Source organism: Porites lutea, chromosome 7, assembly GCF_958299795.1.
Source record: "Porites lutea chromosome 7, jaPorLute2.1, whole genome shotgun sequence".
Classification (NCBI taxonomy): domain Eukaryota; kingdom Metazoa; phylum Cnidaria; class Anthozoa; order Scleractinia; family Poritidae; genus Porites; species Porites lutea.
Window position 1 is genome coordinate 18,748,970 of NC_133207.1, and position 26,658 is coordinate 18,775,627.

General features: G+C 39.9%; 1 pseudogene; it reads right to left on the bottom strand.

Moving 5' to 3' along the window:
* On the bottom strand, nt 1-25,510 carry LOC140944546 (sodium channel protein 1 brain-like; annotated as a pseudogene).
* Between the last annotated feature and the right edge of the window lie 1,148 nt (nt 25,511-26,658).

Genomic DNA, 26,658 nt, shown 5'->3' on the forward strand with positions numbered 1-26,658 from the left:
TTAAAATTTATCGCTCTTATTCCGTGTCGTTTACAGTTGTAAAATGTTGGTGAATTTTTCTGGAGTTGAATTCTCAGTAACTGCATCTGAGTTTCAAAACAGGTGATATAAGGCAGTTTCAGTCGTCGTGGTCGTGCAACAACGACAAAGAAATGAACAAAAAAGGGTGATGCTCGTGCAAAGTTTTGTATTACTAATCTAAACCTAGTCCTTTTTTTGCCCTCTCGTTGCCGTCGTCGTCGTCGTTGCTTCCCTAAGGTCTAGGCCAAACGTCGAACTATTCATAAGACGAACCAAACTTACTGAGTTAAGTTCATGATCTTGAAAAGTTCGACGTCTGGCCCAGTTAAGTTCGTCTGAATGAGTCGTTCAACACGTTCTATCCGTCTGCTTCAGGCGGATAGAAAGTCTGAAGATCGTCTCCGGAACAAACGCAGCTAAACGTCGATCATCACATGCGACGAACTAAACTAGTGAATCAAAATTTGTATAATAATGTATATTCAGCCTTGTTCGGGAGAAAATGTATTAAATTGCTTTTTCATGGTCTGATTCAGTTGATCGGTTCGGCACGTCCTAAGTTCGACGTCTGACCTAGCAGACGGTCTTCACTAAATTTAGGTCGACCTGACTTAGAGTTTGGTTCGTCTCATGAAAAGTTCGAAGTTTGGCCTGGGCCTAAATGTTACACCCATCTGCTTCAAAATGAGCAGCTTTGTCCAAGTTCCCCTTCTTGAAGGACACTCTTTCAATTTCTTCGTTTCCAGCCTAAACTTCGACCTTGTCGAAAATGAAAAGACTCAGTCGCAGGCTACACAGACTGATCATGAACCAACTCACTCTATGAACAACACTCAAAGGTCATTCTCGGGCACGCTTTCAGATAATTTCGATTTATTAGAACCAATTATCGGCAATTTGGCCTTCCTTACTCGGAATGATTTGTTGAATCTAGCCTCCATTTTCACAGTAATTTCCTGAAAAACTTCGGGGGATTCACCATGCTCTCCCAAAACACGTTTAACTAGCGCCTTCAGCAAGTCAAAACAGTGAACAACCTCTCCTGACCCCAACGGTATGTCCATCTCTGCCAATATTTCAGTGTTTGGTTTTGGAAGTTTGAATGGATTCTTCAGGGTAGCAACGAACTCCGACAATTGAGCTAACGGAAGATATAACCTACCGTCAGGAAGAAACTCCGCCCACAAGACATAGAAGCTGTCAAAGTCTTCCTGGGTGATGCCGGAATCCTCGATCTCGTGAGCACGGTACACATTTTCGAGAATGATAGCAATGTACATATTGATAATGATGAGGAAGACAATTACGATGTAACTGACCAAGTAAAAAATAGCTCCAATGGAACCGCAGTTGCCATGGGGAAGATTCATGTAGTTAGGATCAGTAGCAAGGAATCCATGATGTCATTCCATCCCGCGCCAGTTGATAAGCGAAAGAGTAATGACAGTGAACTACCAAATGTCGCAAAATTTACAATGTCATTTAACGCGCCTTCTTGTTTAACGTGTCCAAACGCTGACATGCCGATGATTCCGTAGATAAATATCACCAAGAAAAGAAGTGCACCTACGTTGAAAAGAGCTGGTAATGAAATCATAAGAGCCCACAACAGCTGACGTATTCCCTTGGCAAACTCTACCAGCCTTAGGAGCCTGGCAATTCTAAAGATGCGTAGAACACGAAGAAGACTGGGGCTGAACATATATTCATTCACATTTACCTCCCCAAGGATAATCTCTGTAAAGGCATAAAATATTTTTTTAGTCTGCATCAAAACTATTCACTAGATTAATCCCCTATCCACTCAAGCAACTCTTGGAGAGAAAATTTAATAAATAAATTTTTCAAGCACCTCAAACCAAACCCGAGTTGTTAAGATGAGGAATTAAAGGAGGAGACTTAGTAGCGGGTCCGATAAAGGCTATCTGAGAAGAAAAACTTCTGCCAAAGTTGCCTGAAAGTCGGGATAAATTTTGGCTACCTACTACATTCAGAGCTCCGAATTGCAAGCCGGTGGATTCTCCAAAGCCTAATCTATCTAATTAGTTCCTGTAGAAGGCAGTTTTTGCAATTATCTTGCCCGCCAGTCTAGCGCGGAATTTACGGTCGTAGCAGCCTCATTCACAAGTTTGTTAGTTTTTGTGAATGAGTGAAAGCTATGCTTTTATACAGTTTTCCTCTGAAACATGACCTAGAGAAAAGTGAACTTTGTTTTCCAGACAAAATATATGTGCCAAATCAGGCTCGGTTCAGACGCCGAACTTTTCTGTGAGCCGAACCTATTTCGAATTAAGGCCGACCCAAACTATTAAGACCGGCTGAATTGATTCAGACGCAGATCTTAATTGCAGCTCAACTAAGTTCAAAAGGCGAATAATGCTCATTTCGGTCAAACTGCTTACAAAATAGGTTATAATAATATATGCATTAGGTTCGGTACATGAAACGTTCGTCGTCTGAATCAAAGCCGTTCCAAAGTCGCTCCAAAGGCGAAATTCCTAGCCGCGCTTGGCGAAGAGGACGTCTGAGCTGTTCCAAATTGAAACAGGCGTTCCTAATTGATTCAGACGCCGAACTTTTCATGTACCTAATTTAGTGTATTAGGTTCGGCTCATGAAAAGTTCGACGTCTGAACCAGGCATCAGTCAGGAAAACTGCTAAAACAATGTAAAACGGGGGCCATGCTGCCTCAACCAGCCTTACTCTATGCTGACTGCAAATTCTCGAGACTTGTACAAAATTCAATCACAAACTGGGCCCAACTTTACCTCAACTTTTAAACTTTTTAATGGTCAATCACTTATAACCACGGGTCAGTGTGTTTTGTGAAATTGAAGTGGCTAAATTTGCTTTAGATCTTGACGTAACAAAAACAAGAATTGTCTCATTGTCAAAAAACTATGTCTGACGGTTTCGATCGCATCGCCAGCGCTAAAGAGGCCATATAATAAATAACTTATTAACCTCGTCCGTTCGGTCATCACGGGTAAATCTCAGACCTCGCGATCGGCCTTTATGTATTGACAGTCGTCAGTCTGAGGTTTCCCTGTAAGGACCTCACTCTCGGAAAATAAGCGGTATATGAGAAAGATTCACTTGTTTTTATGGTTATAATTAAATGTTCAGGTAAAGTTTAATTGGTTTTATAATCGTTCGTGCTCTGAATCAACTTGGAGGCTAAAGTATTATTTTCCCGCCAATTTTAAGAGTGAGAACAAAAATGTTGTTTGCCGGTCTCTCTTTTTTATATACGGACCATCCGGCCGGAAAGAACATATACATGTAAATGTTTTTTAGTGAGGAAAGAGCTGGGAATCTTAATTGCATTTGGTCTTAACTTTTAGGAAGACTGCTAAATTTCAAAATTTATGACGACAATCAAGGATATACGTACCTACAATAGAGCTGATAACAATAACAAAATCAAACACATTCCAAGCTTTCTTGAAGTAGTGCTGTTTCAGTGCAATAACCTTTAGTATGGCTTCCAAAACAAAGATACCAGTGAAAATAAAATTGGATACACGTGATCACGAGTTAAGGAAAGTATTTATAAAATTCACTAGCTTACCGTGTTACTTGTTCTGCGATTGTTATTATATTCGAGGTTCTGCCTACGAAATTTTTCAAGGAAATCTGAGTATTAAAGGAAGTGCTAAATTTAGCATTTTCAATACTCATTCACTTTTTTTGAAATAAATAAACGTGTGTAACGTCCTAATCTTCTGCCTGTTTTTGATGGAACGTTCAGGAGTCACAAGAGGTTGCTGTCACTTCGTGGGCAAGACTATGATAAATTAAGGCTAGTTGGGACAACTAAGCAGATGGGACTAAGCAAATGTACCAGGAAATACTAACATTTCTCTCTAAACGATGCTAGACGTTTAATAATTATATTTATACATAACTCTGCCTTTTGTGTATCCGTGGACTTCACTTCAAGCATGAACGGAAAGCTTAGTACTTATACTTCAACCAATAGCAACTGTTTTAGAAATTTCTGTTTTTATCCTATACAAGTAGATATTAGATCTTACAGATTAAATATATTATATAAATTAGAAACCGCACTTTATGAAAATAAGAAACAAATGAAAACACTTTTCGTGGCAAAAGGATATGAAGTACGGTGGTGACGTGGGAGGACTGTCCGTGATGTTGAATCATCATCATGACCATGTTGCACATTATCACTGTCATAATTGCGACTTCAAATTTATCCCCCGTTACCACGTCATATAGCAGGCCGATCAATCTTTTCTGTGGAACATATAAACAAATACACATGAAAGAGCACAGCAAGGGGCCCGGCTTTGGGCATTCGGAAAATTAGTTGTATAGATCGTATTAAGAAATTTATTCCTTAAGTAACAATAACACAGTCTTCAACCTTCAACCGTTTGAGTTTCAAGTGGGTATTTTACAGCCATCTTTGCCATGCTTGGAACACTACATGAAATATATCAAATGTTTCTATCAAAGGAAACCAGAGAATGATCGGTTTTGCTTATTTTTCAACAAAACAGGAGTTTAACTTGAAAAAGTTGTAATCCGGTTGCCCGGGCTCCTAGCCACCGAAAGCCAAAGAGATACACTTATAGTTAAGTCAAATTACTGGATTAATTTTGAAAAAAAACTGATTTATTATTTTAGGGTTTTCTTTGATTGCACTGTGTTTTTAGGGTTTCAAAATAACAACAGAAAATCGTGACATAGCTTCTTCAACCGACGTTTTCACACTCATTAATAGTTCTCCCATTACTCTTTTAGACTAATGAAGTTGTCTGGAACATAGTCCAACTGTAGTAGCTAGTACCTCAGGACGAATCTCCTTTGTGGGTGGTTTCTTTCTAGCGGCTTCCTTAAGAAAACTGACCCACTTTCTTTGTGAATCGGTCAGCAACATACCCATGCTGCTGATGTCCTCGTACTAAGATTGAAAATTAAAGTACAGTAGTTTGTACGTAAGAGCCCCAAAATAAATAAGGTAGACAAAATATTCGCTCGTTTCCAATATTTATTGAAATGCTTTTATTCACAGCATAGGAGGATACAACTTAATAATTTGTGATTGCATGAAACCCCAACCAATCCGGTTAGCTATAATACGAGCTAATATCAGGATAAAAAACACCTCGGCCAAGCGGGAATGCCCTCTTACCCCAGCTGAATTGCCTGTCCTTTCGCATAAATTTGTATTGATCGTAACGTGTGCGCTCGTCATCACGTAACATTCTAAAGATCAACATCCTTGTTGTGGTTTGGTCTTGATTCTGTAAATTTGTACCTGGAATACTTTCAACCTTTACCCGTGGAAGGTCAAGAAGCACCTCTGTTCTATTTCCCAGAGAAAGCAGGGGCGTTAATTCAGTGCTTACGTCATCACAATATTTTCCAGTTCATCAAAGGGCCCGCAGCGGCACCATCACTTACTACATTATAGATGCAAGAGACAAGGTTGAAAAATATCTCTCTCTCTGGCAGCATGTGCATTTAGAAAAAATGTTTCGGGCACCACTTACGTTCATGACGAATTTACTATGCTTATTTTGTTTTTATTAGATATAGATGTGTCAATGTTTCGAATAATGCAAATCCCACGTTTTGTCTTAAGACAACATGTTCACGCGCCTTTTTCTTTAGTTCAATTCTATCACTTTTTTGAGTAAAGAGGAGTGTTTACAAAGGTCCTACCTACGGGTAGGTATGGGAAAAAAACAGCCAATGATACTTTACCTTCTTTTTTAAGGTGTTAAAGTTGTCAATAATGACCCCTACAAACAGGTTCAACACAAAAAACGAACCCACGATGATAAAAGCAACAAAAAAGCAGTACGCCACCAAGTTGTTCTCAAACTTCGGCTGCATGTCCACCTAAGAGGAAGTACATTTATCAGTTACACACGTTACAAAAAATGTTAATGACAAAGAATCATCTCGCGTGCTTAGAAAACCACAAAACCTGTGGGCCAGGATCAACACAGAGCGTTAAAAGCAAATATAATTGGTTAATTGTTTATAACTATTGTATTAACTAGTACTGATAATAATAATTAAGAATGATCATGACAATGATAAATTTATAATACGGTGACGAACAAGTAACCAAAACGTAAGGCTAGCAAAAATTCTGTTGTAATGCAAGTCTATAAATGTCAAAACTACACAACTTAAAACTACTCGACCATGTTCAAGATCAAGTCACGCTCACACCACGTAGATTTTGGCCCATTTCCGGGGCGCCCGCGTAAAGCAATCAGGGGACCCTTTATCTTAGGGGGAATCCCAAAGGCTCAAATGGTACATCATCTCCTCTGACAGAAATAAATGGTGTCCAGATCTGTTTGTAATCGGTGTGTGTGAAACTGTTTCTGTCGGTCTCGATTCTAATTTCACTGGACTTGGCGCTTGCTTCTCAGTTTCAGCAGCCAGTGGACTTGCAGGAGAGTCACAAGGCTGTTCACGCATGGAAGGAAAACTTGGTCTTGGAATCATGGGACAATCATTTGGAGCTGAGAGAATATGCCTTCTATTTCTCCAGTGAGCAAGTCCGTAGTCTTCCAGTAGGCACGATCTTGGCAATACTTCGGCTTTGCAGAATTTCCTCTCACTATTTGGACAAAACCGCACCTTGTGCACATTTAAAAGTGGAGGCAAATCATTGATCTGCTTGTGTTAACTAGACTTGGCACTACGCCGTCGCTGATGAAGAGTTTTCAGAACACGATCAGTTGGTATCGATGAGTTGGTATCATCGTTCGTGTTCGTCGACCTCATCAGCAACTGTGCAGAGGTTACGCCAATATCTTCAAATGGTGAGTTGCGATAGTTCAACAGTCCCTCAAATGGATCTTTATCTTCTGCTGTAGCCTTCTTAAGAATGCGTTTTGCAGTCTTCACAACCTTTTCTCCTGCTCCATTTGATTGAATATACTCTGATGAGCTGGTTGTATAGCAATATCTCCACTCTTAAACTATGGTGACTGCTGAGCAAATGTGTCGCACTGTACAACGGTCTGTTATCGCTGAAAATTTCATCTGGGATTCTAAACCTTGTAAATATTTTCTCCAAGTTGTTGACTACACAAGTGGCTGTCGTCTGCCCAAGCCGCGCTATTTCAAATTACTTGAAAGTCGGTAACTACTGTTCTCACCTTTTGGCCGGCTTCTGTTGATATTCACCAAGTATCAGGAAATCATCCACTATAATCTCCACAGGCTGGGATCCCCTTCCAATAATCTTCCACCGTCTTTTTTGGCACATTCCGGTAGATATCGATCCCATGGTTTTTTAACGTTAAGAGCTTTACGCTTTTATCATCAACTGGTAGCTGCCAGTACCCACTGCCAGCATCAAGGGTTAGCACATGAAGTCGGTTAGCAACTTTCTCCTTCCCGTAACGATTGAATAGTGTGGTATCTCAAGTGCTTTTTAGGTACCTTGGGTCAATGCAAATTCAACAATCATTGTTTGAGGGTGGAGTGTTCCTTTCTTTCACTTTTCGCTTGTCAACCACTAGTATAGATAAAACTTAAGGGAAGTGTTTGTCTTCTTTGGCAATAGTCCCATCTTCTCCCATCCTTCCATCTCGTGCTGGTTCAAAGAGGGCAATTTTTCCTGGGAGGGCGTACTATTAGAGGTTTCAAGAGAGCAACCTCCAAATGTACTTTGTTAATTACGCAACACAAAATCAGTTTGGAAAACACCTGGAGTTTCTTGCACAGATGTTTCTGACTGTTGAGTATCTGTCAATTCTTGCCTAGTTCCTAGGTCTTATTATTCCGCAGGGCCAAACCGTTTCGGGTCACGTGGTCCAAGCAAAAATGTGAGGCCTAGACAAAAATCTTCAAAAGTGAGACAGCTCAAAGCATTGGTTTACATTTATTTTGCATTTCCAGGTTAAAGATACGCCGCTGAAAGACACAGATGGAAAAGGTAAAGTGCAAAAGAATGCTTAGGTTTCTTCTAGTAGACAAAGGAAGGCTTTTCTTTACAAAACTGTCTTTCGAGAAATTCGAAATTCACGAAATTTCCATCATCGGAGCGTTTGGCCTGTTTTGAAACGCAACCAGGCAGCGAAGTTTTTGAGAATTTTCCGGTACATTTTGTACTCTATCGTCAAGAAAATAACGTTTTTAAAAGGAAAATTATGTACTTGTACTTATTTGATCTTGGCGTTTTATACATTTTGAGATCGGCTGGAGCGCCTTGATTTGAGATTTGTGTTGATAATTTTCGCCATGTGCCATTTCGCCAAGTTTTTGTTACGCGAATTGCTTTCAAGGATTAATTTCTGAGATTTAAATAAAGTTTTTCGAAAAATAATTTCTCCGTTTGCTGTTGTGTGTTCTTTCATTGATAACATTAGCTCAAAACACGATCCTGAGGCTACAACATCCAAGTTGAATTTTTAGCTTCTCACATTACATGCATCATGTACTTTGAAAATTCGCACGGTCGGTTGAAATATGGGTTAAGAGTCAGGTAGGAGCAACAAACTCTGATAATTCAGTTGGAATGATGAGACTGAAGGAGCAGAAATCAATCTTCACAGGACTATGAATAACATTCTGATGACTTTCAAAGCCGGTCGGCAAAATTCGATCTCGCAAATATGCATAAGCGTTTGAAAAACAACCATCACCGACAACATCTTGAGGTCTCTTGAATTTCAAAAAGCAACACACACATGCGCATTCTGTTTTTGTCTAGGCGTTTCCCGCTCGTTTGCCTCGGATACGTCACCGAATTGAATTGACCGACAGGGACTGGGAAAAGGCCTACAAGGACTACGCAAAATCAGTTCGAGATTCGTAAACTCGAGAACTTCTATGTGTAAGCAAGCATCACACCCCAACAATGGTGTAAAGTTTCCATCAGCGACAGGATACAACAGGTTTATATCACGACTCCCTTATCAAGTTGAAAGCCTCACACAGCTCTTTGGATGAATGGGTTTAGATGTAATCCACCTCTTCAAAGATTGCTGAACTTCTGACTTCTTTGTACAGCTCATAGGAAATGACTGTAGCTTCGGAATAAGATACTGCTTTGATCTGTACATCCTTTCCCGCATCTTTTTCTTTCGAGTGCCAGATACACTATCCAGCACAAGAGATCCAAAACTCGTGTGCACATCGTGATTAAGGGGAGGCTCATGGTCCACTAACACATTACAGCACTTAATTCTTTCACAGCCGTGAAAGGTGTCTTCTCGTTACATTTGTCGCATATTTTTCGAGGGCCGGACAGGAAAAGGAGGCTGAGAAAATGAGTGCTCGAACCTTGAGTTTTCTAAGAGAAATGAAGTGAACGTTCGGTAACAGTAAGTGATGATGTGTTAAACGCGTACTGCTGGAGTTCGGCTGCGTCGAATATACGGCAGTCAACATGAGGATTTTTCAGTGTCAGCTCACCTCGCAGTTCGTCTGGAAAACCCAGGACTAACACCATGTTATAATATCAGTCGATAAAAGGCGAAACCAGAAAACTTCAAACTACTTGATCATAGGCCAAAAGAACATGTATACAACTCCCATGGTAGAGGTGGATCCAGGAGGAGGGTTGAGGGGGTTGCAACCCCCCCTTTGGGAAGTTTTCAAACTTGTCTGGCTATCCATGTCTATCCCTTTTTCATGCCCAAAAAATATTATAAGTTATAATGTTAGTTCCAGTCAAATCGATCTTACAAGAAGACTGTAGCTATTCCTCCTCTTGAACTCCTTAATCATCCAAATGCAAGGTCGATTTTCTGACGAAGATCGCCAAGCCCGCCATCTGCTTTGCGTCGTGCCATCGATTATAGTAAATAAGGCACTGCAGCTGGATGATGAAGTAGAAAGCATGCCGTTCTGGGAGAAAGATATTCCATTTCTCAAATCTCTTCGAAATTAGGTACTAAGTAGATGGAAAACACTCTGGTCGTCTACAGATAGGGAGCTTCCAAACAAGCTTATATTAGCACCTGGTGTTTGCGATGAAGATGCCTTAACAAAACATCTGTCGCCTTCTGGTCATTGCTGGCACCCTAACGATCACAAACGCGGAAGCTGAGCCGTCGTTTTCATTGATGAAATGAATCCAGACCTGCTCTAGGTCAACAACGCCTGAAGAGCGATTCTCTGATCTCGCAGAAGATCGCCACATACTACTCCGGGAGATTCGAGAAAGACGAGATATGCCAGCAAGACTTTGTAAAGGCTCATTCAACAAGGCTCTTTCAAGCTAGTCTGATTGACAAACAACTATCGTTCTTGCACTGTACTCTTAGTCCTTAATATAAGTGTCTCAAATTTGACAAATTTATACCTCTTCAATCAAAATGTCGAAAATCTACTTATTCAAACATTACCCTCCAACTCCCCCTCCCCCATTGACCATTTTCCAATTCCCCATAATACACTCTGTCTGCCCCCCAAATTTTGCATAACTTATTGTCTTAAAATGCTCTTGGGAAAATGCAATACTCCCAGGAGCATTTAAAAACAATGGTTTATGCAAAATTTGGGGGGAAAACAGAGTGTATTATGGGGAATTGGAAAATAGAAAATTTCTTGGCCCCGGGACGTTTGCCTTGAACTCTCATACTTACAATCCCCTCTTTGAAAAAATCCTGGATCCGCCCCTGATCATGGTGGTTCGTTCCCCGCGCGCGCTTGTAAAAACAGCCAGAGGACCTTATGTCTAAGGGTTGTTCCCACACCTTCATATGTTTCAGCTTAGATGAATCGAGCCCATAAATTCTAAGATCAGTCTACGTTATTCACAAAATGAAAAAAAGGATAAATCTAGAAATTTCAGAAGTAATTTCGGCGTTAAACCGATCAAAAACGCATGTGGAAAACCAGAAAGAGTCTGGACCCTGGCAGGAGATATTCATCCAGTTAAAAGGCGGCTAGGTAACACCATGATCATAGTAATGATAGTGTCAGCCTCTTTTAAATCATGGTATGGAAAATGAGGAGGTCTGCACTTGGTCGTATCAGCTCCGATAAGAAAACAATGGCCAAATTTTTATTTGATCTTAGCTACGCAACAATTTTAATATGTTCCTCTAGGAAGAATTTGATACTCACCTTAGTCGAGTCGACTGCGTCTTTCATAACTTCCATCCAACCCTCAAAAGTCGCCTAAAACACGTCATATAAGCACAAAATTCAGCGAGAGACTTCGTTACTTAAGTATGCAAGGCAGTGCATTGTACACCTAACAGAATGAGCGCTAATTACGTGGAAGTGGTACGACGAAAGGGCCAGCTGTAGTGTCCTTTAAAAACCGAAACACAATTAAATGTTTACGAAACGCCACAGCGACACCCATGACGATGATTCATTCTCATACGGGGAAAAATATACTGCAGGTTAGTTTAGCTTCAAAAAGTTTCCTCCTATTTTCATATTAAAGCCGTCCATGCTAGTTTTTAAATTCTATTTTTTACGCTATTCACCCAAAACGCCTATAATATTACCGGTACTTTGTACAAACAATTAATGCAATACCCTCAACACAAAAATAACCAACATTCAGTTTTAAAGGTATGTGGTTGGTGGGATTTTTCTAACCTTACCGTCACTTTAGTGCCTATCGTAGCATATTTAAATGTCATTAGCCAGAAGTTAATGCAAAAAATAAAAAAAATAAAAAAAAGTGGCAACATACAACTTGCATCAGTGCAAGGAAGCCTGCTAAGACATTATCAAAATTCACTTGGGAATTGATCCAGCGGTATCCGTCCATGGTGTGGTTGAGACATTCTGCTTTACTGACGATCACACTGGCAGGTAACTGGGCGTTGTCTTCATCCACACACTTGTAGAATTTTCCAGCAAAGAAATGAACGCCAAGAATGCTAAATATCAGCCAGAAGAGAAGGGAAATCACCAGGACATTTGCAATACCTGGTATAGCAGCAAAAAGCGCATTCACCACTACCTTAAGAAGGAGAATACAAACAGTGTTTAATGCCTTCACATGAGATTGAGTAGTCATCTAATAAACTACGTTTTACTTTATATTGAACTGGGTACGATTTCTATGGGGATTAAACCTGAATGGAATGGTGAATCGCGAATCGCTGTGTTGTGTTTTCGGGCGGTCTGTTTAATAACATGTCCATCATCAAAAAGCTATTGCACCCAATTTAATAACGAAACCGGACAAACTCTTTGATAGCTTGGCTTGGGTATGTTCTTGATCAGAAGGACCACATCAATTTGTATTCTTTTGTTTTACCTTAGGATGATCTTTGTTATCTAGCTAACTAAATCACCATGGTCATTGTTTCAAGAAACAGTGACTTAACATGACTTAATTCAATTCCCCCGGGACATTTTACTAGCAAGTTTTGATTACCTTCATTCCCTCCAGTCGTGAGATGGCCCGGAGTGGTCTCAATGCTCGTAACGTACGTAGAGAACGAAACACAGACAATTGCTTGTTCTCAAATAGACAAGCGAGTGAAATCTGTGAGGTAAAACACATACTATAAGCGATGCGTTTATCCAGCCTTTATACAAATGTTTATACCGTAGGGAGCTTAATAGTTCAAGTTCTACTCACTGAGACAATAAAGGCATCCAAACAGTTCCAAGGAGAAGCGAAGTACTTCGTGAGGCCAAAACCTATGGCTTTAAGTAGGAACTCGAGCGTAAAGACGCATGCGAAAATGTAGTTGAGTATTTCCAAGGTTTTCTCGAGATCTGGCCTTTTGTGCAGGTTAACGTCTTCAAAAACCTACGAGTTTTAATAGGACCTTTCGGTAAGCATTTTCCATTTACTGTACTGTTTACTATGAAAGAGATTGCATTTAAATAACATCTCAGCGTGGCTAAGTGGCCAGAATGCTGTAGTTCCGGGCGTTCCGGGCTGAACAGGGTTATGAACTCCCACCCTGACCACTGGCTGCCATAAAAAAATGAAATGATAAAAGATTGACAAGGCCAAAATAACTTCTATGAAGTAAATCATTGTAAAGATGTTAAAAGATGCACAGCATAAAATAACTTACCAGCATAAAACTGCTGAAAAACACCATGAAGAGAATAAACCAGTCAAAGTATTTCTTTTCCACAAAAATTCGTACCCGGCCGCGGAACTTAAGCCAGGAAATGCTTTCCGTCGATAAAGGCCTGCACAGTTGACAGTCTACACATGCGCAGTGCTCAGGGAGGCAGTCCTCTATGTATAATTCCTTGATTTTAAACGAAGGAACTGGCTCTGATTTTACCACACCATTTTCAGAAATCCCCTCTTTTATACGTTCCATTTTGACACTCGGAGGAGAATCAACGCCATCCATTAAATTCGTACCTTCACTGATTGTTTTGTTTGAGCTCTCAATGTCGATAACGTTGTCTAAGGCTGCATAGAAAGAGGAAATTAAAACTAAAGCTATAGTAATGTTATTCATGTATGATGACGCTTATTTCGAAATAGCATGTCAAATGTAGTATGTCCAATTAAATTCAGAATCATTACTGGATAGATTTAAAAAAGGATCAAAAAGAAATGCTGAAATAAAATCAACTGTTTTTTAGTTAAGAATATACCGGATTAATTCATGTACGTTAAAGTAAGTATCAAAGGTGATCTTGAAGAAAATAAAAAATTGGCCGATATCATTGAGGACATATGTCCAAACCCAGACCCACATACAACATTATTCATTCCAAATATTTCTCCGTTTCTGATTGGTCTAATGGCAAGCCAGAAAACCGTGAACACTAAAGATATTGAATTTTCACCAATCACAACAAACAAAACTGGCTACACGCAAGCAGGCCACAAAACTACTACCTTTGTTGAATGCTGCTTAGTTTTCTTAAATAAGGCTTGGTAATAGTTTGAATAAATAATACAAAATATATTGTGATTCGACGAAAGGAAGTAGATTGGAAATTATACAAAAGGAAACAAAACATTGAAATTTGGATGGTGTATATACGGGCAACCACAAAGTTGATTTAGAAAGTATACTAAAATGAGCCAATGAAAACTCTCTCTTAAGTGTAGACTCAAATTAATTATTTTAGTAAATTATTAGTAAAAATATATATTATGTCTATACTTTTACAGTATTCTTTGCAGTCATGATCTCCTGTGTGTATTGCCAAGGAAACGCCATTGCTTTGCTCATCAGGGTGTTTACTCTCTATAACCTCAAGCTTGCAAGGACGAAAAGACCCACGATTATTTTCCTTCAAAAGGCAGGACCTGCGTGTTTTAAATATCCTTTTTATGGTAGACTTTGTACCATCTGCGCCATCTAAATTGTCATCTTTGTCTTGGAAGTCAAAGGCGTTCACTATTAAAGTGACAAACATGTTGAGGACCTGGTAAAGAACAAGACTATCAGAACTTACATGCTGTATGAGAATAATGATCGATCAATCAATAAGTTTGAAATAGTCATTTTAAATAGTTTTAAATAGTCATTCCTTGTGCCATACAGTTTATCTTCGTTGTTATTTTGATGAAGTAATCAATATGCCGTACTCAATAAGCTTTTTCATAATTTAAAGATTGAAAAACTATTTATGGAAGGAGTAAGTGGATCCGGGCAGCCAGTTATTCTGCCATAGTTTCTCAATCTGGGCATGACCTAACTTACTGTTTGTTCATTCTGAGCAAATTAGTCAATCTTTTTCTCACTCTTAACAAATGCTACTCACCAGAAAGTTTCCAATGACGAGAACTGTTAGAAAGTAAGGGATGGCCTTGGCAGCGCTTGTGACCCTCATACAGTCCCAGAGAGGCTCGATCCACTCCCCGCTTAGTACACGAAAAACCATCAAGAAAGCGTGCCAGATGTCACTAAAGTTCCAGCGTGGCACTCCACTATCACCAAACTTATCCGTTTTATAATCCTTGCCAAATATCTTCATTCCTAGGACAGCAAAAATGTAGATAACTACTCCAAGAATGAGTGTGATGTTGCCAACAGGTCCTATGCTTCTAGAAATGGCCTTCATCAATCTTTTCATCGTCTTCCAGGACTTCGCCAAACGCAAGAGTCGTACCTAAATGGGAAAGAGTTAATCTTATGTAAGCACACAGAAGCTTAAACGCGCTATTACAAGGAGATACGTTAAAACCAGACCATTAAGGTGGCTCGACCCAGTATTTTCTGAATAGGCACACCCTCCATCTTTGAATCTCTTATACTGAGACAAATTGATCTTCATTGTAAAACCATTATGACACATGGATTACACTTCGACTAAACTTTATCATGATGTTATTTTTGGGCGATCGGAATAAATGTCACTTGACAATGACGTGACAATGGTTTCAGCTCTAAATCGAATTTCAGCCATATTCGGAATTTTTTTTCTTTGGATGAATGTCTTCTGCTGTGCGAAGCTTCACAAAAATGTATAAGAGGAATTTCAAGATATCTTGGAATTTGTACAAAAAGTTCGGTAAATTCTCGCGTACTTCATGGGAATTTGATGTTGTGCTAAACTCAGAACAATAGGAAATCCCAGAGAAATGAAACATCTAAATCTATGACATCGCTTCAATATTTACTCATTCTTGCGCCCATGTTAGACAACTTTTAAAGTTTTCAATCGGAAGGAACTTCTGGGATTTAATAGAAAACGTACTGAAAATGTTTTAAAAAAGGCTATCGACGAGTTTTGTTTTAATCGCTGTTTTCGTGAAACCAGCCTTAGAAATTACAAAAAGAGCTCAGCATTGTGTTCTTCAGCGACTTCTAGAGCGTATAAAACCTTTTCGGAAATATCCCAAAAGTAGCAAATTTGTCTGTATTAAGTCCAGTCTTCGGTGCATGCATAATTTATGCCCTTTTTGTAGAAATTCCAAGATATCTCGAAGCTCCTCTCATAGATTTTTGTGAAGCTTCGCACAGCAGAAGACATTCATCCAAAGAATACGTAGCGTAAAGCATTTCAGAAGAAAATGCCGAATAGGGCTGAAATTCGATTTAGAGCTAAAACCATTGTGACGCCATTGTCAAGTGACATTTATTCCGATCGCACAAAAACTAATATCATGATTAAGTTCGGTCTAATAGTAATCCGTTTGTTACAATGGTTTTACAGTAAAGATCGATTTGATTAAGTATGAAATTCAAAGATGGAGGGTGTGCCTATTAAAATACTGGGTCGAGTCACCTCAAACTTCAGTTACAAACACGACGGTACGAAATTCGTACGAGAATTTTCAATTAGTTGCGATCCTTTAGCTTTAATTGCGAACATCTCCTTGGTTTCCTTTCTGAACATGTTAGCTATCATAAAATACAGTCATCAAAATATTGACATTTTCAAAGTCCAAAGCTGTCAACGTATATCTTTTTCAATTGTGTCGCGCTGCCAGATAAAATCTTTCTCAGCAAAATAAACCGCCAACAGACCTTAACAGGTTCTTTCTTTGGAATGAAATGATTCCTGTATGCTTACCATTCTAAAGGTTCTGAATATACTGAGCCCTTCAGCATCTATTAAGTATCCCAGTAAGCTGGCTGCCACGACAGCTGTGTCAAACAAGTACCATCGAACGCGGACAAATTCTGTCGGTCCCATAGCGATTACACGAAAAAGAATCTCAGTCGTAAACAACCAAGTGAACACCTGTTTAGCAAAGAACAAAGGCATTGATGTCGTATATTCGAATCTCAGTGATTTAGTGATTCAGTCATAAATATAGCGTGTAAAACAGATCATCCTAGTAGTACTTATGTCCTGTTGACTAAAACTGGCCGCACTATTATTTCTCGCGATCGTTTGACCCCAAGGACGGCCTTAATACAGGCTCCTACAGCAAGCTTAAGGATATCAGAATAATCAGACGTGGTCTATAATTACCTAAAACTGGAGCTGTCTAATAAATCTACAGTTAGATTTGTTATCCCAGATTCATGTAAACGATCACTAACTTTTACTCACCCAATTCAAAATATCTAAGACGCGCCTTAACTGGGCAGGAATACCATGGTAGTACATTGCCAGAACCACTGTGTTCAAAACTATTAGCAGTAGAATCACAAAATCGAAGGCAGAATGGGAGGTGATTTGATGCATGCACCTTCGTACCATTTTCCAACAGGATTTCATATGAGGCAGGGCCTTGCTCGTCACTTTATTTGTCTCAGACCTTTTTGTTAATAGCCGGCATGTTAAGAGGTGGCGACGTGGTTTACGGCGCTTCTCTGCGTTCGAATCCGCATCTTTGGCTTCATCATCTGATGGAGGCGTTCGGTTTCTATCTAATAGAATAAGACGTTTCAACGTTCGCTCGTCTGCTTGATATGAACAACCAGTTCGTTGCTGATCCATCTTTTCACCCTAATAAATCATGCGCACAAAACAACACAATGTAAGAGAGTTCTGCAGCTATTCTGCCGAATTAATAGAACGGTTTTCAATCTCGTGTCATAAAAGAATACAAGTAAAGGATAATCAATCTGGTCAATCATCACTGGCGCGGTACCACCTTTGGGGACAAATTAATGGGGATGTACATGTATAAAATACTGCACAAAGCAGCTAGAGTGGAACTGAATTGTTCAGAGCAAGACAGGACTAACTGATAAGGTAAAGAGAATAGAGTATTTTTTAGCACAGCTCCTTCATCAAAGTGTTTATTCCTTGCTTTCGCTGTCTTAGAAGGTTGTGAATCAACATTTGGAGCGAAAGGTAACGAAATTTGGTTTGACTCATCAATAACTGTCAAACTTGTTAGGGACGAGGAGAGAGTTTCGTCGCGAGGAATTGCGCCGCGAAAAAAAAACAGCAACAACTGATACGCTGGTTGGTTCACTCTTTGAGTTGGCCTACCTATGTTAATTGAATTAGAAGGTATCTAAAAGTACCTCCTTTCCGTCTGAAGATAATTCCTGTTCATATGATAAGTACACCATCGCCAATACAAGGTTCATCAGGTAAAAAGCGCAGAAGAATATTCCGATGACAAAATATGGCACGTACTGCGCTCCAGAGGATCTTGTAATCTAAAAGGAATGATAAGTGTTCAATTTTGACAGTTACACTACGACAGTTTATAGTTTGTCTCGCGATAGTCACTTAAATATTTTTCACCACTTTTCCACGGCTTACTGCCTGAAATAGGCCTGACGAAGTCTGGCTTATTCCAGAGAAAATCTCAATTGATATACTTACCTTGTTGTAAATGTTTTGCCAGAAATCCATTGTTAGTATTTGCAGAGCCATAATAAGAGACCAACCCATGTTGTCAAATGTCGTGTAACCATGATCTGGGTTTGGACCAGCATTAGGCATGTATGTGTAATTGGATGGACAAGATCTTAAGCAGGGAAAACGAATAGGACATAAAATCAATTGATGATATCTGTAGCCTTGATAAGCTAATAGTTTGTACTGTATATACAGTACAATGGATTTTCTACGGAAATGACTAACGCGGTGTTCTGTTGAAGAGACGGCGTAACATAAGCTAGTGTTGATACATTGCAGATAGAATCCCGACTAGGCAAGGAAAAGAGAAGCATTTTAGTCATTTAATAAATACGCTAATAGATTTATTGATTATTGGATCATGCATGTTACAAAATTTACCCTGCACTTGAACTGTTCCCACAAATCAAAGGATCGCCGTCATAAATAAACCAAAAACCTGAAAGTGAAAATAGCGCGTAATGTCGTTATTCTTGCTACTCAGACGTCTCAGGTCTTGTTCAATACAACGTTAAAAAAGTTATTTTTTGAATGATCAGAGAGACTTGCCTATATGAATCATAAACTTTTGCCTTGAGATAAATCCTTACTTTGCGTAAATCATTATGCTTAATAATGATGACCATGTTATTGAGCGCTGCTGTGGGGACAAAAATCTGTGCTTTAGTGTAGAACTGCTTCACATAACTTCACAAACTGGTCTGTTTCGGAAATCTACGAGACTCATCATAGCTGGAAAATTTTCTGTTAGTCCTTGTGTGACCCGCTGAGAAGGGTCTCTCAATTTCTGGGATTTTTCGTTTTCTTTTACAGTGTTGTATGGTTCCTTGGGATTTTGTGGTGCACACTTGTAGACGGGTACACCTGCAGCGTTTCTTATGTCGAAAGCTTACTCTTGGAAGGTAGCTATCCCTAGAGCCATCTGTACTTTGAGGACCTTTTAGTTTGGCACTGTTGCGTGCGATTCAGTCAGTAAGGTATAAAGCGATACAAAGCGCGGTTAAAAAGGATTTAGGGATCAATAAACGAGAAACATTCGACTTTCCACTGTAGCAGGTTGCGGGAATCTGCTGAAAACGGCGATTTCTTTCTTTGAACACCTTTGGTTTGGTAGAGGCTTATGGGAAGAATAGTTTTCCTATGAAAGCTGTGGCAAGACACCTTTTTGCGAGGCTCTTGGCCTTAGTAGGTGTAACCTTTGTCGTAGACTTTTCTTCAGTGAATTCTTCACGTCCGTTTGGCTGTAGGGGGTTTGATCGCAAGTCAGGCCGTTTGCAAATTCTTTTTCAGGTTCATCGCTGCTGCCATCCAACGGTAAGGTACTCTCCTTTAGATTGATAATGGCTCCATTTTCCCGCAGAAAATCTTTTCCGAGAAGAAGGTAGATCTTAAACTACCCAGGACAGGTAAAGCGTCGCCACTCACGGTTTTCACATCTCTATCATCATCATCATCATCATCATTGGTCGGCTGCAGAGCAGGCGACTACGAGCTTCCTCCAGCCACAACGATCCTGTGCCAATTCAGACAACTTGCCCGGGCCAATCATGTTGTCTGTGTCTCCCAAAAGGTGTTGAATGTATCTGAGAAACAGGGTTCGTTGCCTTCCTGGTTTTCTCTTCCCATGTGGTGGAATATACAGTGCGTTCTCCTTGCATGACTCATCATCAGCCATCCTGAGTATATGGCCCAGAAACCTCAGTTGGCGGGTTCTGACATTTTCTACTAGCGGGGCAGTCTGAGTTAGATCATAGATTTTAGCATTGGACACCCTATCAATTCTCTTGATGCTGGGCATAATTCTATAACATGAGGTACCAAAGGCATTGATGTCGCTCTCCATTGCTTTCGACAGGACCCACGACTCATAGCCATCTAGAAGGACAGTGACACAGGTAGTATTAAATAGCTTGATCTTGGCGGAGATAGAGATGTTAGGGCATCTCCACAGACGTTCCAGCTTCCAAAAAGCTGTCCATGCAAGCCCTTTCCTTCTTTTGAGATCCCCACTACTAGATGCCATCATGGAGCCAAGGTATTTGAAGTCTTGTACATGGTTGATTGTACTACCATATACTTCTAGTGGAGGCTGTGGACAGCAGTTGATCGTTATATACTCAGTCTTGGGAGCACTGATGACAAGTCCAAGGTCAGCAGCAGTATTGGCAGTTCTGGTAAGCTGGGAATGAGCACGGGAGATGGAGGACTCAAGCAAGGCGATGTCATCTGCAAAGTCCAAGTCATTTAGAACTTTTGCAGGGTACCTACGAGGGTAGGTCAGCACTCCACAGCCACCATCTGTAGACCTTAGCGGCAGGTAGTCTACCAAGATAATAAAAAGAAATGGAGCTAATACATCACCCTGAAGCACTCCTGTGGTAACACTTAATGGTTTGGAGATACTTCCATCAACCATCACTGAACTGCTAGAGTTGGTATACAGCACCTGGATTGCGTTGACCAAGGTTTCTGGGATGCCATAATGACGTAGAACAGAGAACATCACAGACCTATTGATGGTGTCAAAGGCCTCCTTGAAATCCTCAAAGGTGGCAATCAATGGGAGTTGGTGTTCTCTAAAGCCTTCCATGATTCTTCGCAAAATATGGATTTGCTGGGCGCAGCTACGACCTGGACGAAAACCTGCCTGGTTCTTTCGTAGCAGAGGGTCCAGGTGAGGTCGAATTCGGTTAAGGAGAATTTTGTTATAAACCTTCGCAGCAATCGACATTAGAGTTATTCCTCTGTAGTTTGTCATTTGAGACAGATCACCCTTTTTCGGTAGTGGGATGATGACATTTGATACCCGCTGTTTAGGAGCTGATATGCTGGTGTACACCTCCGAGCAGAAGGCATGGATGGTATCGATCATCTAGTCGCCACCTCCTTGGAGAGCCTCTGCAGTAATTGCACAATCAAGGCCAGCTGCTTTGTTGGTTTTCATAGCAGCAATTGCTTCAGCCGTTTCCTCGCGGGTGGGAGGGTCAGTGCAGATGGGAAGATCATTACTTGCCGGAAGAGGTCACATCTCCTACGTTTTCGGGACACGCCAGACAAGCTAGATTACGAGTAGTCCCCATTTTCCTCAGGTATAGTAGAGCAAGCGAAACGCGAGCGCCTGTGAAAATCACCCTACGCGACAAAGGCGAGACGCGGTGGATTACTCGTTGTCTACAGACGAGTCAACTGCCGTTTTGCTTCGCGGAATGTAGTTAATTTTCTCTGCATCGGTGATATTTAGTCGTCGGAAGTTATTGGTCTGCTCCGTTACATAAGTGTCCAGTTCTAGTTCTCCCTGCTTCCTGGAAGTTACAGCTTACCAGGTTATCCAGCTCTGTTTGTCATTGAAAAATCGCTCATTCAGGGAGTCTCGTAACTGGCCAAACGTCGCCTTGCGGTTATAGGTCATAGAACCTTCTGCAGGTCCAAGAGATTCAAGACCAACTCAGCCAAGTCTGTGGGACTACCAGTGTCTATACATCGCAATTTGAGGTAATATTCTATTATCTCTAGCCATCGGTTTACATCTTCAGAGTCATATCCATGAAATGGAGCTGGCCGAGGTGCACTTGCGGCTTCTCAAATCGGGCTGTTTTCGAAAGCGTTGACTGTTTTCTTTTGCTGCTCTTGCTCTGACTCTAATTGAGTTTGTAAAGCAGCCATTTAAACTTGAAAGCTTTTAAGCAACTCTGTAGACCTGACGTGGGTTGTGCGAAATTCCTTCTTGTTATCGTCGGGAAAATTTTGAGCCTCGTCCTCACTGGCTCTTGATTCAATCGAGTAGTCGGTTAGATGGTTTTCTTCACAGAAAGGTCTTTGTGGAACTTATTTTTGTAACTCTGCGGGCAAATTAATCACCAAAGGCGGCAACTGTGTGACGTTTCCTTTTCGGTTCGGGACTGTTCCGTCTTGTCTTCGTCGTCCGGATCACTGTTTTCTTCTTCTGAATGTTCCATGAAAAATATACTTAATTGGTACGAGCGTACTTGGCAAGGCGTTGGGGTGTGTATACGGCGTACCTATTCTTCAGGGTCGCTTGGGCACATAAAGGACTCGTCGTCGCTATCGACGCGGGTATCTCGGGAAACTATTATTTGGGCTTGATTAGGAGTGGAAAATGCGATTGAACTTCGTGTGGTAAGTGCAGATCGGCTTGAACTTGTAACTGGATACGTGAAACTTGAACTTGGGTTTAGATTCTTCAACTTTGGCGTCACTTTCGGGCCTGGAGACCCAATGGAAAGGCAATTCGGCAAATAAGACATCTCGGTCTGATAAACTGGCTTATGTTTCTTGGTCTCTTACTTTGAGTCTAACAATAACAGTCTTCACTATTATAAAAAGTAAAAGTACTGAAACAAAGACCTAGCCAGGTCAGCAAAACAGCGTTTATGTACAAAGTATTACAATATGAATGAAAATACAAGTGCAGCAAACGGCTGTTTCAATAGAAAGAAGCGCAGACTAACTGCTAGTTTTTACCTTGAACAAAAACCCGAACTATTTCAAAAATTGTAAGACAGCAAAACTTTTTATATTCAAAATTCGGCTGTTGCCTCTATTTAACTAGCGGTTTAATAAAATATATATTCGCAAATATATATAACATCACGTAAGATGGACTAAAGTTAAATAACACGTAAATAAACATTATTCAGAAACAAATTATTGTTTATAAAAGTCAACATTGAAATAAAATGTGTCCAGTTGAAAAGAGGAAATGGCAATTAGTTTTGTTTGTTAAGAATACTGTTGGCTTTTCTACGATTATTACATGCTTAAACGAACAAAAAGCTACTAAAACAAAGGACAAAAAAACGGCTTGAGCCCTTTTTGCGGAGCTAAAAAGCTCAGCACAAATTCAGTGTGAAATTACTAAAACAACGTCAAAGCAAATATTTGAAAGCTAGATATAAAATTCGAGACAAATAAAGAATACATGGAAGATCTCTCCTTACATTATCCGTCGAGGCCGATTAGGCCCAGGCAGGTAACACCCTCCGAGATCTCCATAATTCTTCAGATGATACGTCAGCAGAATTCAATAATTGTTTTATTATTCATTCAAAATAATTCCTAGTTTAAAAACAAGCCAAAACATGCTTACCTCCATCGATGTTAAGTTAGTCTTCGATTGCATGTTTATTGGCACGTTTAGGAGATAAAAGGTTGTTCAAGTCTGCAAATATTCTCCAAAAAGCAGATGTCGTCCGTCGAGTTATATTCTTGCTGCTCTTGCTATGTTTTTAGCCAGTAGTTTACCTGTTTCCTCCTCGCGAAACCAGTGAAAAAGTTCCGCCATTTTGTACACACTGCCAAAAACACTCAACCTCGTGCCAGGTCTTCTCGATAACTGTCCAGTTTTCTGGCAATTATGCTGTAGAATTGACGTCATTTTTCACAAATCGCAAACTTCTTCCAAATTTGGTCAACAACTGCTGGTTATGATGAATTATCCATGGGATTTTAGCCAATCAGAAAAGGAGAAATATTTTAAATGAATAATAATGACATTTATTGAATCCAGCTTTCGTATCACGCGAAGAAATATGCTGATCTCGGAGGATTTTGTCCGCCTCTGCCTTCGGCCCCCGTGGATAAAATTCTCCTTGATCTGCATAATTCTTCAGATCAAACTCAGCCTCATTCAATACTAGTAATTGTCATGTTATGATGATATTAATGGTGATGATAACACATCATCATGGTGATGATAACACATCATCACATCAGTGTAGCCTTGTGCTTATGTAAAGTTGGCCTAATGCCGCCCAATTTATTACATCCTAATTTAATTTAGATACATGTCTTACTTTCGTTTAGAGCTCGCTCCTGTTTGTTCTCCGTACTATTACCATACTGAATATTGAGAACACATTTGTTTCTCAGTTGTCCAGAAAACAGCTGTAGTCCAATAAGCGCCATGACACCGAGAAAGAATATAAACAAAATCAGGACATCACTCAACAGCTTCAGAGAAGACAATAATGTATTCACCACTGCACGGAGACCTTAAAGCAAATGAGGTTAAAAGGATATCCCATTAGTTATAAGTAAAAAATATTAATAGTAAATAATATGCCACTACGTGTTTCATATGCCTCATCGTGGTTTTAAATACATCTTGCTACTATGTACGTAACTTAAGCTACACACCTACATTTACCTTTCAAGGCAGAGATGGTCCTCAAGGCGCGAAGCACTCTAATTGTTCTGATTCCCGTCAAGTTAGCGATATTTGGTGCCATGGTGATATACCTGAAGAAATCAAAGTTTCTGCCGTCTGGTTCTTCCTTAACATTTAGAGAACAAAAATTTCATCTATAAAATTCAGTTTCTTTAGACGTGATAACTTGAAGATGCAACGTCAATTTCATCGCTCAAAAAACATTTTTCTCATTTTTTCTTGAGCGATAACTTTCTTTGAATACATTGCTTAGTTGAGTGTCTATAAGTATTATAATAGATTGTAATATTACTCAAGTATGAATTTATTATTGTTGGAAGATGCCCAGGGGCTAACTCCAATATACCTCTAAGCTAGACGATGAGCATTTCAGTCACTTTTATATGAGAGTTCACCCGGGGAAAGATGTTATCCGCGCTTATGCCCGTAGGAGTAAACCACCGCTCAGGTTATGAGAATGCATCACAACGTTACATTTAAGGAACATGTTGTTCATTTTATCTGCTATTTAATACACCATACCCTAATAGGACTACTATGAAATCCAGCCAGTTCCATCCATCTCTAAGGTATGCGTGGGTATGAAATATAAATCCACGCGACAAAATCTTCATAACCATCTCCATGGTGTAAATTCCACTAAATACGTACCTGGTAAAAAAGAACGTTTATCCAGCATTAGCTGAGAGAGTCGTCATGTCAATCTGCGCCAGACAAGAACGGTTTTGTTTTCGACAAGACAAAAGCGATAAACACCAAAAAATACGGCCACTGCCCTACACAATAGAAAGATGCACTATACGATATACAGAAAAAGAAGAAGAAGAAGAAGAAGAAGAAGAAGAAGAAGAAGAAGATGATGATGATGATGATGATGATGATGATGATGATGATGATGATGGAGGTGATGGTGATGGTGGTGATGGTGATGATGACGATGATGGTGGTGGTGGTGACGACGACGATGATGATGATCTGATTTATATGGGTGAGATCTCGGCTAGAGCTAGGGATAGTCAGTCCGCCTTCTCATAAACACGACACAATTTCTATGAGGAAAAAAGATCTGAGCAGAGCCAGCCAGGCTGACCTGGCTGGCTCACCCCTTGTAAACTTAAGCATGATATAGGCATGTTGTTGTTTTATCGTGTAGCCGTAATTTGCTCAGGGCCTCTTATGGTACTAGCCAATGGCTGATAGGGCTACCCTGCCAAAATAAAGTTGACTTGATTTGACTTGACTTGACTTAAGGCCTGGCTCGTCCTTCGAGCTAAGTCCTCCCACGAAGACAACTACTTTTGCTAGTAAAAGCGATGTTCTTTTGATATTAACCACCACTAAAAGAATTAGATGAAATACTTTGTCATCCTTAAACCTTCTGAGGGTTAATAACAGCAGTCACTTGTCTGATGACGTCGTAATTAAAGAAAAGTGACGACTAAAACAAGCCAATGACTTTTGATATTGGCGGCCAAACAAACATGCTGTATGATTGATGCATAAATACAATTTGTTTCCTGAATGGCGAAAAATCTTATTTCATTAAAGAGCAGGAACCTTTTTGGGCTTTTGTAAAGAGTTATAAAACTGTTAAAAAGGTCACGTGACCTATTTTTGGAAAAAAAAACTCTCTAACGGTTTATATGTGGTGGGCCATTCAGGACAGATTCATAAAGCGGACAACCACTGAAATATGTTGGTGTTTCAACATATACCTGTTATATGTCTTTTATATACGTCATTTCGGCGGCACATTTTTACTTTTCTCTTCGCTTAAAAAAATTGTAATAAAAGGTCACGTCAAGCAAAAATTCAAACCTTAGAGCGGGTAATAATTTAAGGACATTAAGTTTTATGTTATTTCCAAGTTTGATGCTGTTGAGGTATATTTTGTCAAAATTACGATTCTTTACTGATTTTATGCAAATTAGGATCTGGGTCATGCCTTAAAATGCTTGAGATAACAGGCCCTAAGTCGCATCAAGGGAAACAAAAAATTAGACGAGGAAAATGACTTGTAAGAGAACATGAAAAATGGAAATGCAGCACTTGGTATTTTTTTAGTTAGAAGACAACATAAAAATACTTAGAAATTGCTGGGGAATTTCTGAGGATGCTTGTATTTTTGTTTTGTTTTGTATTGTTTTAACTATTCTCGACAATCTTCGGGATTTCCAAAGATGAAAGACTTACTGTTTTAATCCAAAGACTATTAGGATGCTAATTACTGACCAAAAAATTTCCCAGGATTCTCACGAATCCCCAGAAAT